The sequence below is a fragment of the Mus caroli genome, unplaced genomic scaffold (genome assembly GCF_900094665.2).
Source record: "Mus caroli unplaced genomic scaffold, CAROLI_EIJ_v1.1 scaffold_16271_1, whole genome shotgun sequence".
Lineage (NCBI taxonomy): Eukaryota > Metazoa > Chordata > Mammalia > Rodentia > Muridae > Mus > Mus caroli.
In genome coordinates this window covers 1-12,420 of record NW_018389077.1, presented here as the reverse complement: position 1 = coordinate 12,420, position 12,420 = coordinate 1, and the positions used below count along the sequence as shown (strand labels likewise).

The following is a 12,420-nucleotide window of genomic DNA, read 5'->3' as shown; positions in this document are numbered from 1 at the left end:
GCAAGCTTGTGCTCCCCTGCTGCATTCATGGCATCGTCCACTGTGGCTGGGAAACAGCAGCACCTTCCTAAAGTAGCCCAGGTCAAAAACAAAGCTCCAGCCAAGGTGCAGATAACTGCAGAGCAGCTCTTAAGAGAAGCTAAAGAGCAAGAAATCGATCTCCTTGCACTCCACCTCACCAGAAGATCACAGATGAAGAAGAATTCAACGATTACAACACTGGAAAAGGAAGACTTTTGAAGATAACCCAAGACCAAAGAGGACTGCAACTGGATAAAATACGCACAATGGGAGGAAAGCCTGAAAGAACTTCAAAGGGCTCGATCCACATAGGAGCGCGCTTTAGATGTGGGCTACTGAAATATTACGCTCTGGCTGAAATCTGCAGAAATGGAGATGAAGAACCGCATGTCAAGCATGCCTGAAACATCAGGGATGGTGCCATAACAACTCTGCCACGAGTCAACCAGTTCTGGTACAAGTACACATACATGGAGGAGATGTTGGGCAACGTTGCTGGTGCTCGGCAGATGTTTGAGCGCTGGATGAAATGGNAGCCTGAGGAGCAGGCCTGGAACTCCTACATCAACTTGGAGCTAAGATACAAAGTGGTGGATTGGGCCCGCACCATTTATGAATGCTTTGTGCTTGTGGACCCTGCTATGAAGAACTGGTTCAAGTATTCTCGGTTTGAAGAGAAGCATGCTTCATTTGCTCATGAGCGGAAAGTCTATGAGAGAGGGGTGGAGGTTTTGGGGGACCAACACCTCTATGTGGCCTTTGCTAAATTTGAGGAAAATCAGAAAGAATTTGAAAGGGTACAAGTTATCTACAGATATGTCCTGGATAGGATTTCCAAACAGGAGGCCCAAGAACTCTTGAAAAACTACNTCATCTTTGAGAAGAAGTTTGGTGACTGGAGGGTTGTAGAAGATAGCATCGTGAGAAAACACAGATTCTAGTAGGAAGAAGTGAAGGCTAATCCACACAATTATGACGCATAGTTTCATTATTTATGCTTGGTGGAAAGTGAGGCAGAAGCTGACCCTGTGCTGGAAGTCTATGAGAGAGCCATTGCCAATGTGCCACCCATCCAGGAGAAGAGGCATTGGAAGCACAACATCTACCTCTGGGTTAACTATGTACTGTATGAAGAGCTGGAGGCCAAGGATCCTGAGAGGACAAGACAGGTATACAAAACGTCTTTGCAACTCATTCCTCACACAAAGTTCACATTTGCTAAAATGTGGTTTTATTATGCACAGTTTGAAATAAGACAGAAGAAATTGCCATTGGCCAGAAGAGCTTTGACAACTTCCCTAGGGAAATATCCAAAGAACAAGTTATTCAAAGGTTGCATAGATGTGGAACTGCAGCTTTGAGAATTTGGCAGATGCAGGAAGTTTCTGGAATTCAGTCCTGAAAATTGTACCTCGTGGATGAAGTTTGCAGAGTTAGAGACAATCCTTGGTGATGTTGAGAGACATCGGGCAATCTATGAATTAGCCTTCAGCCAGCTACAATCATTAATGAGCNATATCCAGTTTGGACTCTATCTCTCTTTCATTTTATGAGCTTTTCATTTAGATTGCTTACATATAAAATTTTCATATATATATATTGAAAACTACTGTTTTATTAGGTTTTCATACAACTCTTCAATTGGACATTTTTAGTTTTACCTGCCCCCCCCACAGTCCTCCCTTTTTTTTTTTTTTTTTTTTTTTTTTGGTTTCTTTGAGACAAGGTTTCTCAGTATAGTTTTGGATGGCCTTATACTAAGAAATCCACCTGCCTCTGCCTCCCAAGTGCTGGGATTAAAGCCATGTACCACCACTACCAGCTCATTTCCTCCTTTGTGACCTCTCTACTCCCCGTTCCTATTTAAGAAAGTAAACTTCTGAAGGAGCTGTAAGTGAATACATACACACATTCATGCACTCCCACTTAGAGATCAACTGAATAAAGAAATGATTTGATACGGAATAAAGAATTGTACATGATAAAGAAAATCTTGTAGAAGAATTTGAATCAAGCAACATGACTTTTTGACAAGATATCACATCCAAAGCTCTTCTAGGTCTCTGTGATCTGGCAGGAATATAGACACCCCCTCAGTACACAAGTTTATTACCTCTGGCCAGTATCATTTAATATTCTCCTTTAATCCCAATCAGTCACATAAAATTGAGGAGCAGAGAAAGTGATGAATCAGTGAAAGATTTGACGGAAAGTGTCAGAGATAGGATATTCCCATCTCCCAGGAGAAAAACTCTTTAAGAGGAGTAATGAGTAGAGTCTTGGAGTTCTGAAGAATCAGTTCATGAATTCAGTTCAGTCAGTGAGTGGGGAGTCAGTGCAGTGAGTGCAGTGCAGTGGAGGTGAGTTCATTTGTGAGTTTATGCAGTTCAGTGCAGGTCAGCAGAAGTAGGGGAAGTAAGAATAAAAAGGAGCCAGAAGTTTAGAACAAATTGCCAGAGTTAGTTTGAGTCCAAGCAGAAGAGTTCAGTGGAGGCTGAGAGAAGCCAGATTGAATCAGTCAGGTTAGAGAGGAATATAAGCTGGAACACCTGAGTTGAACCAGCCAGNCAGTGCAAAAAGAACTGGAAAGGATAAGTTTATTCATCAGAGCCTCCAGCAATACAATTAAATGTGGTGAATACGTATTCAAAATCTAACTGAAATTCTGGAAGTGATAAAATAGAATAAGCCATATTCAAAAACTCCATGGGAGGCTATACCAACAAATGTAATGAATCAAGTAGAGGGCAGCATAGCTGAAGTTGAAGATGAGGTGGAGTTTGGATCATTTTAATAAAGAAAATGATAAAACAATGCCAAGATATAAGCAAGAATCTCCAGACACTTGAAATACTATGAACACACCAGACTTAAAAAGTGTGATCATAGAAGAAGGAAAAAAATGTAAATCTGGAGGCATAAATAACTTTTATTCAAATCATAAGAGAAAATTTCTCGTGGTTAGGGAGAAAATGCCAATATAAATGCAGGACTCAGTTAGGATATCAAGCAGACAAGAAGAGAAATGAATCTCTCCACTTCTATTAGAAAACATATTAACATACAAACCAAAGCAGTATATTAGAAACATGAACAGAGAAACAGAAAATCACATACATGGACTAGTCTACAAGAAAAGCAATTCAATATTCAAAAGAAACTTTCTAATACAGTAGAGTATGAAATGGTGTGTTGCAAGTTCTTAAAGTTAATAATTTTCAATACAGACATAGCACAGCCATCTATCACAAAGGGGAAAGGAAAACTCCATCATGAACAATAATGCCAAGGAAATTCAAAAGCCAGTTTTAGAGAAGATAATTGAAGGACTCCATCAGACTTTAAAAAAAAAAAAAAAAAAAATTGGGTCGATTTGCATTCTTCTACATGCTGACTGCCAGTTAAACCAGCACCAATTGTTGAAAATGCTGTCTTTTTTCCACTGGATGGTTTTAGCACCTTTGTCAAAGATCAAGTGACCATAGATATATAGGTTCATTTCTGGGTCTTCAATCCCATTCCATTGATCTACCTGCCTTTCACTGTACCAGTGCCATCTATGATTTCTCTCTAGTAAAGCTTGAGGTCAGGGATGGTGATACCACCAGAAGTTCTTATACTGTTGAGAATAGTTTTCGGTATCGTGGGTTTTTTTTTTGTTGTTGTTGTTGTTATTCCAGAAGAATTTGCAAATTGCTCTTTCTTTTCTTTTTTCTTTTTCATCCCTAAATTTGAATTTATATCTATACAATTATCTAAAAACACTCCTTAGTTTGTACATAAGTTTTTAATTTTTAAATTGCTTTATAACAACTGTATACTTCCTGATTATTTGAATATTTTCTGATATCTTCCATGATTAGAAAAATTAAAAGGCAAAAGAAAATTAAAATACCATGGACGAAGGACAAGGTGGACAAAAAAATTAGACAAAATAAAACATCAATATAAAAAATTTTCAGAGATAATGCATTTATAAACACAGAAATGGTTACAGCAAAGATGGCGGTAATGAGCAGGCCATGTCCGGCATCTGACCCTGGTACCTAGGGAGGCAAAGTCCAGTTCTATGTTTGCCCAGAATTCTCCCTTCTCTGCAAAAGCCCAGATGGTATTGCAATGAAAACAGCTAACATATCTCCCAGAGCTCATTGGACTCGAGAGTAAGACTGAGTATATAGGCCCTTGGTTGGCAGAGAAGGTAGGAGGCTGTAAGGAAAAATCATAACTCACACTCTTAAGCCACCCTTGGTCACCTGGGAATCTCTGGCACCTTGGAGACCATGAGTCAGCTATTGTTCCCTTATAAATAAAAAGGTATAGTCACCACCCAATATGAAGTGAGATTATGGAAGGGGAAGAAAAGGTCTCACAGGGGTCAGGCCACGTGCAAAATCTGTTCTTTTACAGGTAAGTGTAGAACAGAAGGCTGGTGACATTTAGAGGTTTCTTCTCTGTTATCTGATAGGGCCAGTCTCTAGTCTTCGATCAGCCCCAACTTTGAGGATGAATAGGGAGAAAGGTACACGCCCTCAAACACTGGACAAGATATGAGGTCACAGCAGATCCTTCTCTCAAGTACCAAACCCCAGTTTTAAAAGCTCTGCCTGGATGGAGGCTGGTGGATAACANTATCATCTCAGGATTCCTTGGCCAATCAGGAGCAGCTGAAATTAAGGATGGTTATCCTGCAAAGATTGCCATGCCTGAGACCCAAGGAGCTGGAGACAGGACTTGTCAANGAAGAAGAGAACTTTTCTATCAAGAAGAGTTGACAAAGGAAGGCAGTATGAATCTCTAAGAGCTGGCCAGGTGCTCCACTTGGATTGTGCTGGAGGTGACAGTGAGGCAGATGTGTGTATGATGCTCTGCGGGCTTATAGGGGGTCATGTCAAAGGAACACCGGGATGGAGGGTTCAGGTTTCTGTCCCCACCACTCCCTCCCTGGTGAGCTGCCCCAAGAGACTGGAAGTGTGGTGGTTGTGGAGGTGGCTGCTCCTGCTGCTGCTGCCTCTGTTGCTGCTACTGCTGCTGTGACACCTGCAAATCTTGGGCCTGGGCCTGGACTTGAGCTTGGGCCTGTGCCAATGCTGTTGCTGCTGCTGCCTCTTGCATTTGTTGTTGAAGATCAGGAGGGTTGTGTTTGCACATGTTTCATAAGGTATGTTTCTGATGAATATGCCCAACTACAGACGGTGCCAGTATAAACCCTGGCATGTTTCACTGTGTGTGTAGATTCATGAACTGCATCTGTATATGCTCGCTGACAGTTGTGGGTGNCATTTGAAGGGTTTATCTTTGTTGTGCTGCCATCTGTGAGACAGCAGTTTGGAGAGCTATGTGAAAGTCTTCTCACAGCCTGGGTGTGTGTACATTTGTAAGGTCTGTCACTCACCAGTATGGATTCAGGTGTGCTAATGCAGATGTGAGAGCTGGCAGAAGGATTCGGATTTCTCACAAAAGTTATAACTATAGGGCTTGGCCCCTGAGTGGGTAAGGATTAGGATAAGGGCCAGGGAGGAGATGTTGGCAAAGGTCTTGGAGCAGTGTGGGCCCTTGTGGGTTTTGGTATCAGTGTGTGACTGGGAGTGGATCTGCATGTCCGACATTGAGTAGAAGGTCATCCTACACCCAGGGTCACACAACAAGTTTGTGGTGGATGGGAGCCATGTGCCCAAGGCTCTGTCCATTTCCTGTGCCACAGTTCCCTTTGCTCCTGTAGGTCTTGCCATCTTTCTGATGTTCATTGTCATCCCCAGGGGCAAGGATGTAAGGGTCCTTCATCTCAGGAAGCCCTGATCCTCAGGTCCTGAAAAAATAACTTATCTGCTCCCCTTGAACTTTCCTGTTTTCCTCCATTCAAGTGAGGCCCTTAAGTGAACTCTGCATGTNTTTTCATAACTAGTTTTCCAATCTTTGCCCTGTAGAAACCCTGATTTTGGTGGAAAGTTTTCAGGGTTCTTTGAGTAACCCCAAAGTAGAGAGAAAGTGGAAAGTGAGTGAATAGGTAAAGCTTTCGCTCACCTGTCCTGTCCAGCAGGACCCAGTTATTCATGGGTACGAGGGGGACTGCAAACCTGAAAGAGAAAGGGCAGGAAAAAGAAGTGAGACCAAGCAAAGAGTTGTCAAGGTCTGTTTAATGAAGGCTAGGAGCCTGATTATAAGCACACAGTGAGAGAAAATAGGGAGGGGCTGAGGGGGAATTAACAAAGAACAAAGAAGTGGGCAGCTGGGGACATGAAGTCTGAATTCAGACTGCAGGCGGGAGGTATCCTGAGTCTTATCTCCAGAGTGTAGATTCCTCCTTAACAGCCCTGGGTGTCAAGCTAGGCTCAGCGCATAACTCATGTCCTTAGAAGACTTGGGAGTCAGGAAGAGATAAGGAAGACAGGACTATAATTCAACTTTTTAGGGTCTTTGGTGCCAGGAAGGGAATAGGGAGGAGGAGGTGACTGACTCCTTAACACAAGGCCATTTGGCTTGTTAGGGTGGGAAACTGTGAAAGGCTTACTTTCTCATGATATGGTCTCCAACACTCACATATTTCACACCAATTTTATTTGAAAGTATATCTTTCATGCCACCTGGTAAAACACTTTAAACAACTGTTTGAAACTTTTCCTCTGGGAATATTTAATGGCCTCTAGACCTGTTTCCTGGATGTACCCCATTTATTCTTTTTCCTATGTTTTTCTCTATAGACTAAAATACAGGAGGCATTTTAGGATCAGGGTCACCCACAAGTCACCTTCTTAAAGACATTCAACTATGTCACTCTGATCTTAATTTTCAATAACCAGGACACATCATAGTCGTGACTGGTTCCAAATCCATGAGCATGTTCCTCACATCACTTNTTATGAACCCAATTACCTTCTGTCCTATAACAGTATCTAATTTTATAACTTTAAATATACAAGGAAGACATGTTCTTCCTTATTATGAAGATAAGTAAATTTGCATGGAGTGGTTAAAAAAGAGAAATTGAACTGAATTCCTCTTTCTTTGTTGAGTCTTTGTGTGGTTTCTGTATCAGGGTGCTATGAACTCATAGAATGAGTTTAGCTATGTTTCTTCTGTTTCTACTTTATGAATAATTTGAGGAGTATTGTACTAACTCTTTTTTGAATATCTGGTAGAATTCTGCACTACAACTTTCTGGCCTTGGGCTTTTTTGGAATGGAAGACTTTTGATGACTGTTTCTATTTTCTTAGGAGTTATAGGACTGTTAGTTACTTTACCAGATCTTTATTTAACTTTGATCATTGATAACTGTATATAAATCACCCATTTCATTTAGATTTTGCTATTTTTTGCAGTACAGGCTTCTGCAGTAAAACCTAGTGATTCTTTCAATTTCCTCAGTGTCCATTGTTATGTCTCCTNTTTCATTTCTGATTTTGCTATTTTGGGTATTGTCTCTCTACCTTTCAGTTAGTTTGGCTAAGCATTTGTCTACCTTGTTGATTTTAATCAACGCACAGGCTCTTGGTTTCACAGATTCTTTGTACAGTTCTCTTTGTATCAAATTGACTGAATTCAGACTTTATTCCCTGACAGCGAATCCTACCTACCTCTCTATGAGATGAGGCTTTGTCTCACCTTAGGAATTGCAGAATGCAATACATCANAACATTGCTGATCTTCATGGTGGTGATGCACACCACAGTCTCTCAGTGAACATCTACACTGGCAGGTTTCAGGGTGTGTTGAAGTAGTGTAACATACAAGGTGCCATGAGAGATTACTAATAGAAATCTGCAGGATTCCTCCACATTAGATTTCACTATGGTCTTAAAAGTCATTTTGTGACTTTTCCAAGAATGCACAAGAAATTCAAGTTTCTAGGCTTGGCAGCAATGATGAATANCTGCTCACCCATGTCATCAGCTCATCAACTGATCATCTAAACCAAGGAATTTCATAAGCTCTATATTTGTAGTTATGTTCCTTTTCTCTCTCTTCTGTTTCTCTCTCTGTCTCTTTGTCTCTCTCTCTCTGTGTCTCTTTCTCTCTCTCTCTCTGTCTCTTTGTATGTGTATGTCTCTTGAGAGGCTCTGCTTGTGCTTGACAAATAAAGAGGTGGATGCTCTCCATCAACCATTAGACTGCGCACAACGACCCAATGGAGGAGCTAGAAAAAGGACCCAAGGAGCTGATGTTGTTTGGAGCCCCATAGGAGGAACAGCAATATGAACTAGCCAGTACCCCCAGAGCTCCCAGAGACTAAACCACCAACCAAAGTACACATGGTGAGACTCCTGGCTCCATCTGCGTATGTAGTAGATAATGGCTTTGTTGGTCATCAATGGGAGGAGGGGCCCTTGGTCCGTGAAGGCTCTATGTCCCAGTTTAGGGGAATGTGCAGGCTAGGAAGCCAGAGTGGAATGGTTGGTGAGCAGGGAGAGGAGGGGAGGAGATAGGGGGTTTTTAAAGGGGAAATCAGGAAAGGGGATAACATTTGAAATGTAAATAAAAAAAGATCTAATAAAAAAAAGGAAACAACAGAAACATTCCATGCTATCAAGAGGGATTCATTTTCCCAATCTAGCTTCTAGGAAGCTAATCTCAAATCTAAATTTTACAGATGTGCCTAATCTACATTGTCATCCTACATGAGAGGTGAAGATCTGCTCTAAAACTGAAAATAAAGGATACTGAGGCAAGATCCTGAATAGAGAACTGAATGCAGTGTTAACATCAGATCCCTGCATACATGCCTGGCAGCCTAGGACAATGAGTAAGCGCAGGTCAGGCACTGTACCTACAGTCTCCTGAGATTTCTCCACTCAATTGGAGTTGATCCTGTCCACCTAATACAGCACAGGCACGGGAAGGACAAAAGCCAACTGCAGGTGTGGAGATGCCTCACAGGTTAGAGCATCTGCTGCTCTCTAGAAGTCCCACATGGTGCCTAACAATCATCTCCAGGAATGGATGTGATTCCTTCTTCTGGCCTCTGAGGGAACTGCCCTCAGGAGGNGCCCCATACTGTAGGACACAGTAGGAAAAACATCCATTCACATAAATGATAAACATAAGTCTAATCAGCAACAACAAAAAAGATAGCAAGTTTATGATCAAGGACAACCCCATCTATNAAAAGCTATTTCCCAGCATGACTTGAAAGGTCATTATATCTGCTGTGTGGTTGTCACTGATGCTGTACTGCAAGCAAAACTGAGGCATATGCCTCTGGCCCTCCTGATTTATTTTATATTCCTTTGTGAATGTTTNTATTTCCTCAGCAGCTTTAGAGAAATGACTGCATATTACTCAGTATCTGGTCCACAGGGTCATAAATGAATGTGTGTTATAGAGTACTATATGTTAGGAGTAAGAGAATTCATGACAGCATGGATACAATATGGCAGTGATTACATCATAAAGTGTGTGTCCATGGGGTAAGTGACATTATCCAAACACGAAAGATCATCACCATCTATACACCTACGTGGCTATGACTTAACTATGTAGCCCTAGCTGCCTGGAACTTACAGAGATCCATCTCTGATTGTGATTCCTAGGTCTACAGCAGGGGATAGAACACTCGAATAAGGAAGATGGTTTTCAAGAGTCACTACTTGCAAATCAATTTTTATTCATAAGAAATAGATTTTTAAAAAAACAGGTTTTAAAAGTTCAATTAATATAGAGGTAAAAGCAAAAAAAAAAAAAAACAGTGAAAAACAAGAACAAGCACATATAACTTCTAAATAACATAGCAACAACTCAAAGAACAAAACCCAAAACTCTAACATAAAATTATTGTTCAGCTCCTTTCTCTTTCTGCACATTTAAGCAGCACAGACCTACAGCCTGTTACTCCTCTTGTACACTTGGTGGCAGTGCAATAGCCTCAGTTCTCTGCCAAGGGGAGTTGTCTGAAGAGAAAAGGGAATAACACCCTGAATCAGTCATGGCTTCCTAGTTAGGGCCTATTCACCCTAAGGAAATGAACTATATGGAAGAAGATTCATCCAAGGAAGATTGTGGATGCTGGGGATGATGCTCAGCAGGGGGCTCTTGGGGTGGCAACTCATTCTGCAGGATGCTCTCTTCTTGGGGTGTGGCCAATCCCAGCTCTCTTGCAGTTTCTGAGACCTGCAAGAGGAAAGCAGTTACTAAGACACAGGCTTGGTGGGGACAGGCATGGCAGCTGTCAGGCTGCTGCCTCCCATCACCTGAACTGTACTTGANAGTCAACATTAATATTTTCACTGAAATTATGGATGTTAAATCTGCAGACAGGGCAAAGTATTCAACAACAGTCACAAAACCATGGAGTGACAAAGATCAACTCAGGCTTCTATCAGTTCCAACCAAGAACATGGCAAAGGAAGAGACCTCAATGGATTACAAAAAGAAAGGAGAAGGCCACATGCCATCCAGATCAATGATAATGAGAAGCACTCATTTGACATTTGTACTTGGCTCTAATCCAAGGTGCATGTACCTGGGATGTCACATGACCTCTGCATGTCTCCTGTCTAAGGACCCAGAACTCACTCAAAGCTCTGCATAGCATTCCACCTATCATGAGGACATGCAAGAATGTGACATGTTATTCACTTGTCACCCTTAGTGGACTGCAGATTAAAGCAGAGTTGAAAGGTACACTTGCCAGTGGCAACAGTATCTCACAAGAGGCTAATTCAGTGTCTCACAAGAGCCTAACTTCCCAGAATACTTGTGTGAAGACANAGCAATGAACAGCTACATTCCATGAGGTGGGTGGCTGCTTGGCAGTTTGGATCAGAAAGGTGGTGGGTGGAAGCAAAGATGGATCTAATGTGCAAATGGTATCAGACAGTCATAGGCTGACTGAATTGTTTGTCCCTATCTGATGTTCTTGAGTCTCAAGGTTGCTGGTCTTCTCCTGTTCATATTTACCACTCAGGTTCAAGTCCACCAAATATTTATGAATGATGGCCCAATCAGCCTGTACTTTCTTGCTCTCCTGCTTCAATATCACCAACTTCTTCTTTATAAGATTCTTCTCCATCAGGAGCTGGCTGTACAGGTTACTGGAAACACACTCTACATAGTAAGGTCCTGCAGCCTCCTTCTCCCATTTCTACTTACAGGTCCCACTAACCCAACATGCATCCTGGTTCCCATGAAGACCTAATAATATCCATCTCAATACATCCATGACAACTGTACAAACAGCAAACAGCCATTTCAAGGAAGGAGAAAATTTTGCTGCAGTCCAAACACTAGAAAGGGTCCATGTTTCTCCAAAAGAAAGAGGGATCTCCATCTACCCATGACAGCCCATGCATTGGGGCAATACCAATTAATAGGGTGCAAGTACAATAAGGGTAGGTCGGTAAAACCAAAGAAGTTACTCAATCCTTGTGTTACATCTCACTTAGTTCTGTAAAACCCTGCCTGAGCCCCAGAGGCCCAATACTGCATAATAACCCTCTCATGGTCTGAATCACTTTCCTATCTAGAGGCTCTTGAGGATGCCTGGACAACACTGGGAGGGGTTTCTTAGAGACTTAGGAAAACTGAGTCCAAAACATCCAACGCACAGCGATGGCTAAAAGCCAGAAGAGATAGAATCAGACCTGAAGACTCTCCAGTCCAGAAACAAAGGAAGGTACAAATGGCCATTTCACAAGTGGTAGCCTCCCTGACAAGAACTTACCGATAGAAATTTATCTCCTTCTTGAGCTCCAGGTTGTTTTTGCGGGCCTCAATGTACTCCATCTCTAAGTTGTGAAGAAATGACATAACTTCCTAAATCACAATTTAGGACATGGAATATGGAGAGAAAACCTGAAAAAGGTAGAAAACCAGAAAATATCATTGTACAATGCTGAATATGGCGAGAAACCTTGAAAAACGTGGAAAATTAAAAACTCACACTGAAGGTCTAGAATATGGCGAGAAATCCTTAAAAATATGGAAAATGAGAAAATCATACTGTAGGACCCAGGATATAGCGAGAAACCCTGAAAAACGTGGAAAATTAAAATATAACACTGTAGGACCCTGAATATGGCGATAAATCTTGAAATACGTGGAAAATGAGAATCTCACACTGTAGGACCGGAAATATGGTAAGAAATCCTGAAAATTTTGGAAAATGAGAAAACCACAATTTAGGAACTGGAATATGGCGAGAAACCATGAAAAACGTGGAAAATTAAAAACTCACACTGAAGTACCTGGAATAAATTAAAAACTTCTGCCGGCATGCCTGCCTGCCTGCCTAACCCTGCCTAACCCTGCCTACCTAACCCTGCCTACCTAACCAAGCCCTGCCTGCCTAAACCTGTCTTTCACCAGGCTGGCCTCAAACTCAGAAACTGACTGCCTCTGCCTCCAGAGTGCTCTCATTAAGAGCTCGAGCCACCACTGACTGTTGGGTTTTCTAAGTCTTACAT

At 41.8% G+C, this 12,420-nt stretch overlaps 2 pseudogenes; one reads left to right on the top strand and one right to left on the bottom strand.

Annotated features, from left to right (window-relative positions):
• Positions 1 to 24: 24 nt before the first annotated feature.
• LOC110287925 lies at positions 25 to 1,574 on the top strand (annotated as a pseudogene).
• A 3,244-nt stretch (positions 1,575 to 4,818) lies between these two features.
• LOC110287924 lies at positions 4,819 to 7,671 on the bottom strand (annotated as a pseudogene).
• Between the last annotated feature and the right edge of the window lie 4,749 nt (positions 7,672 to 12,420).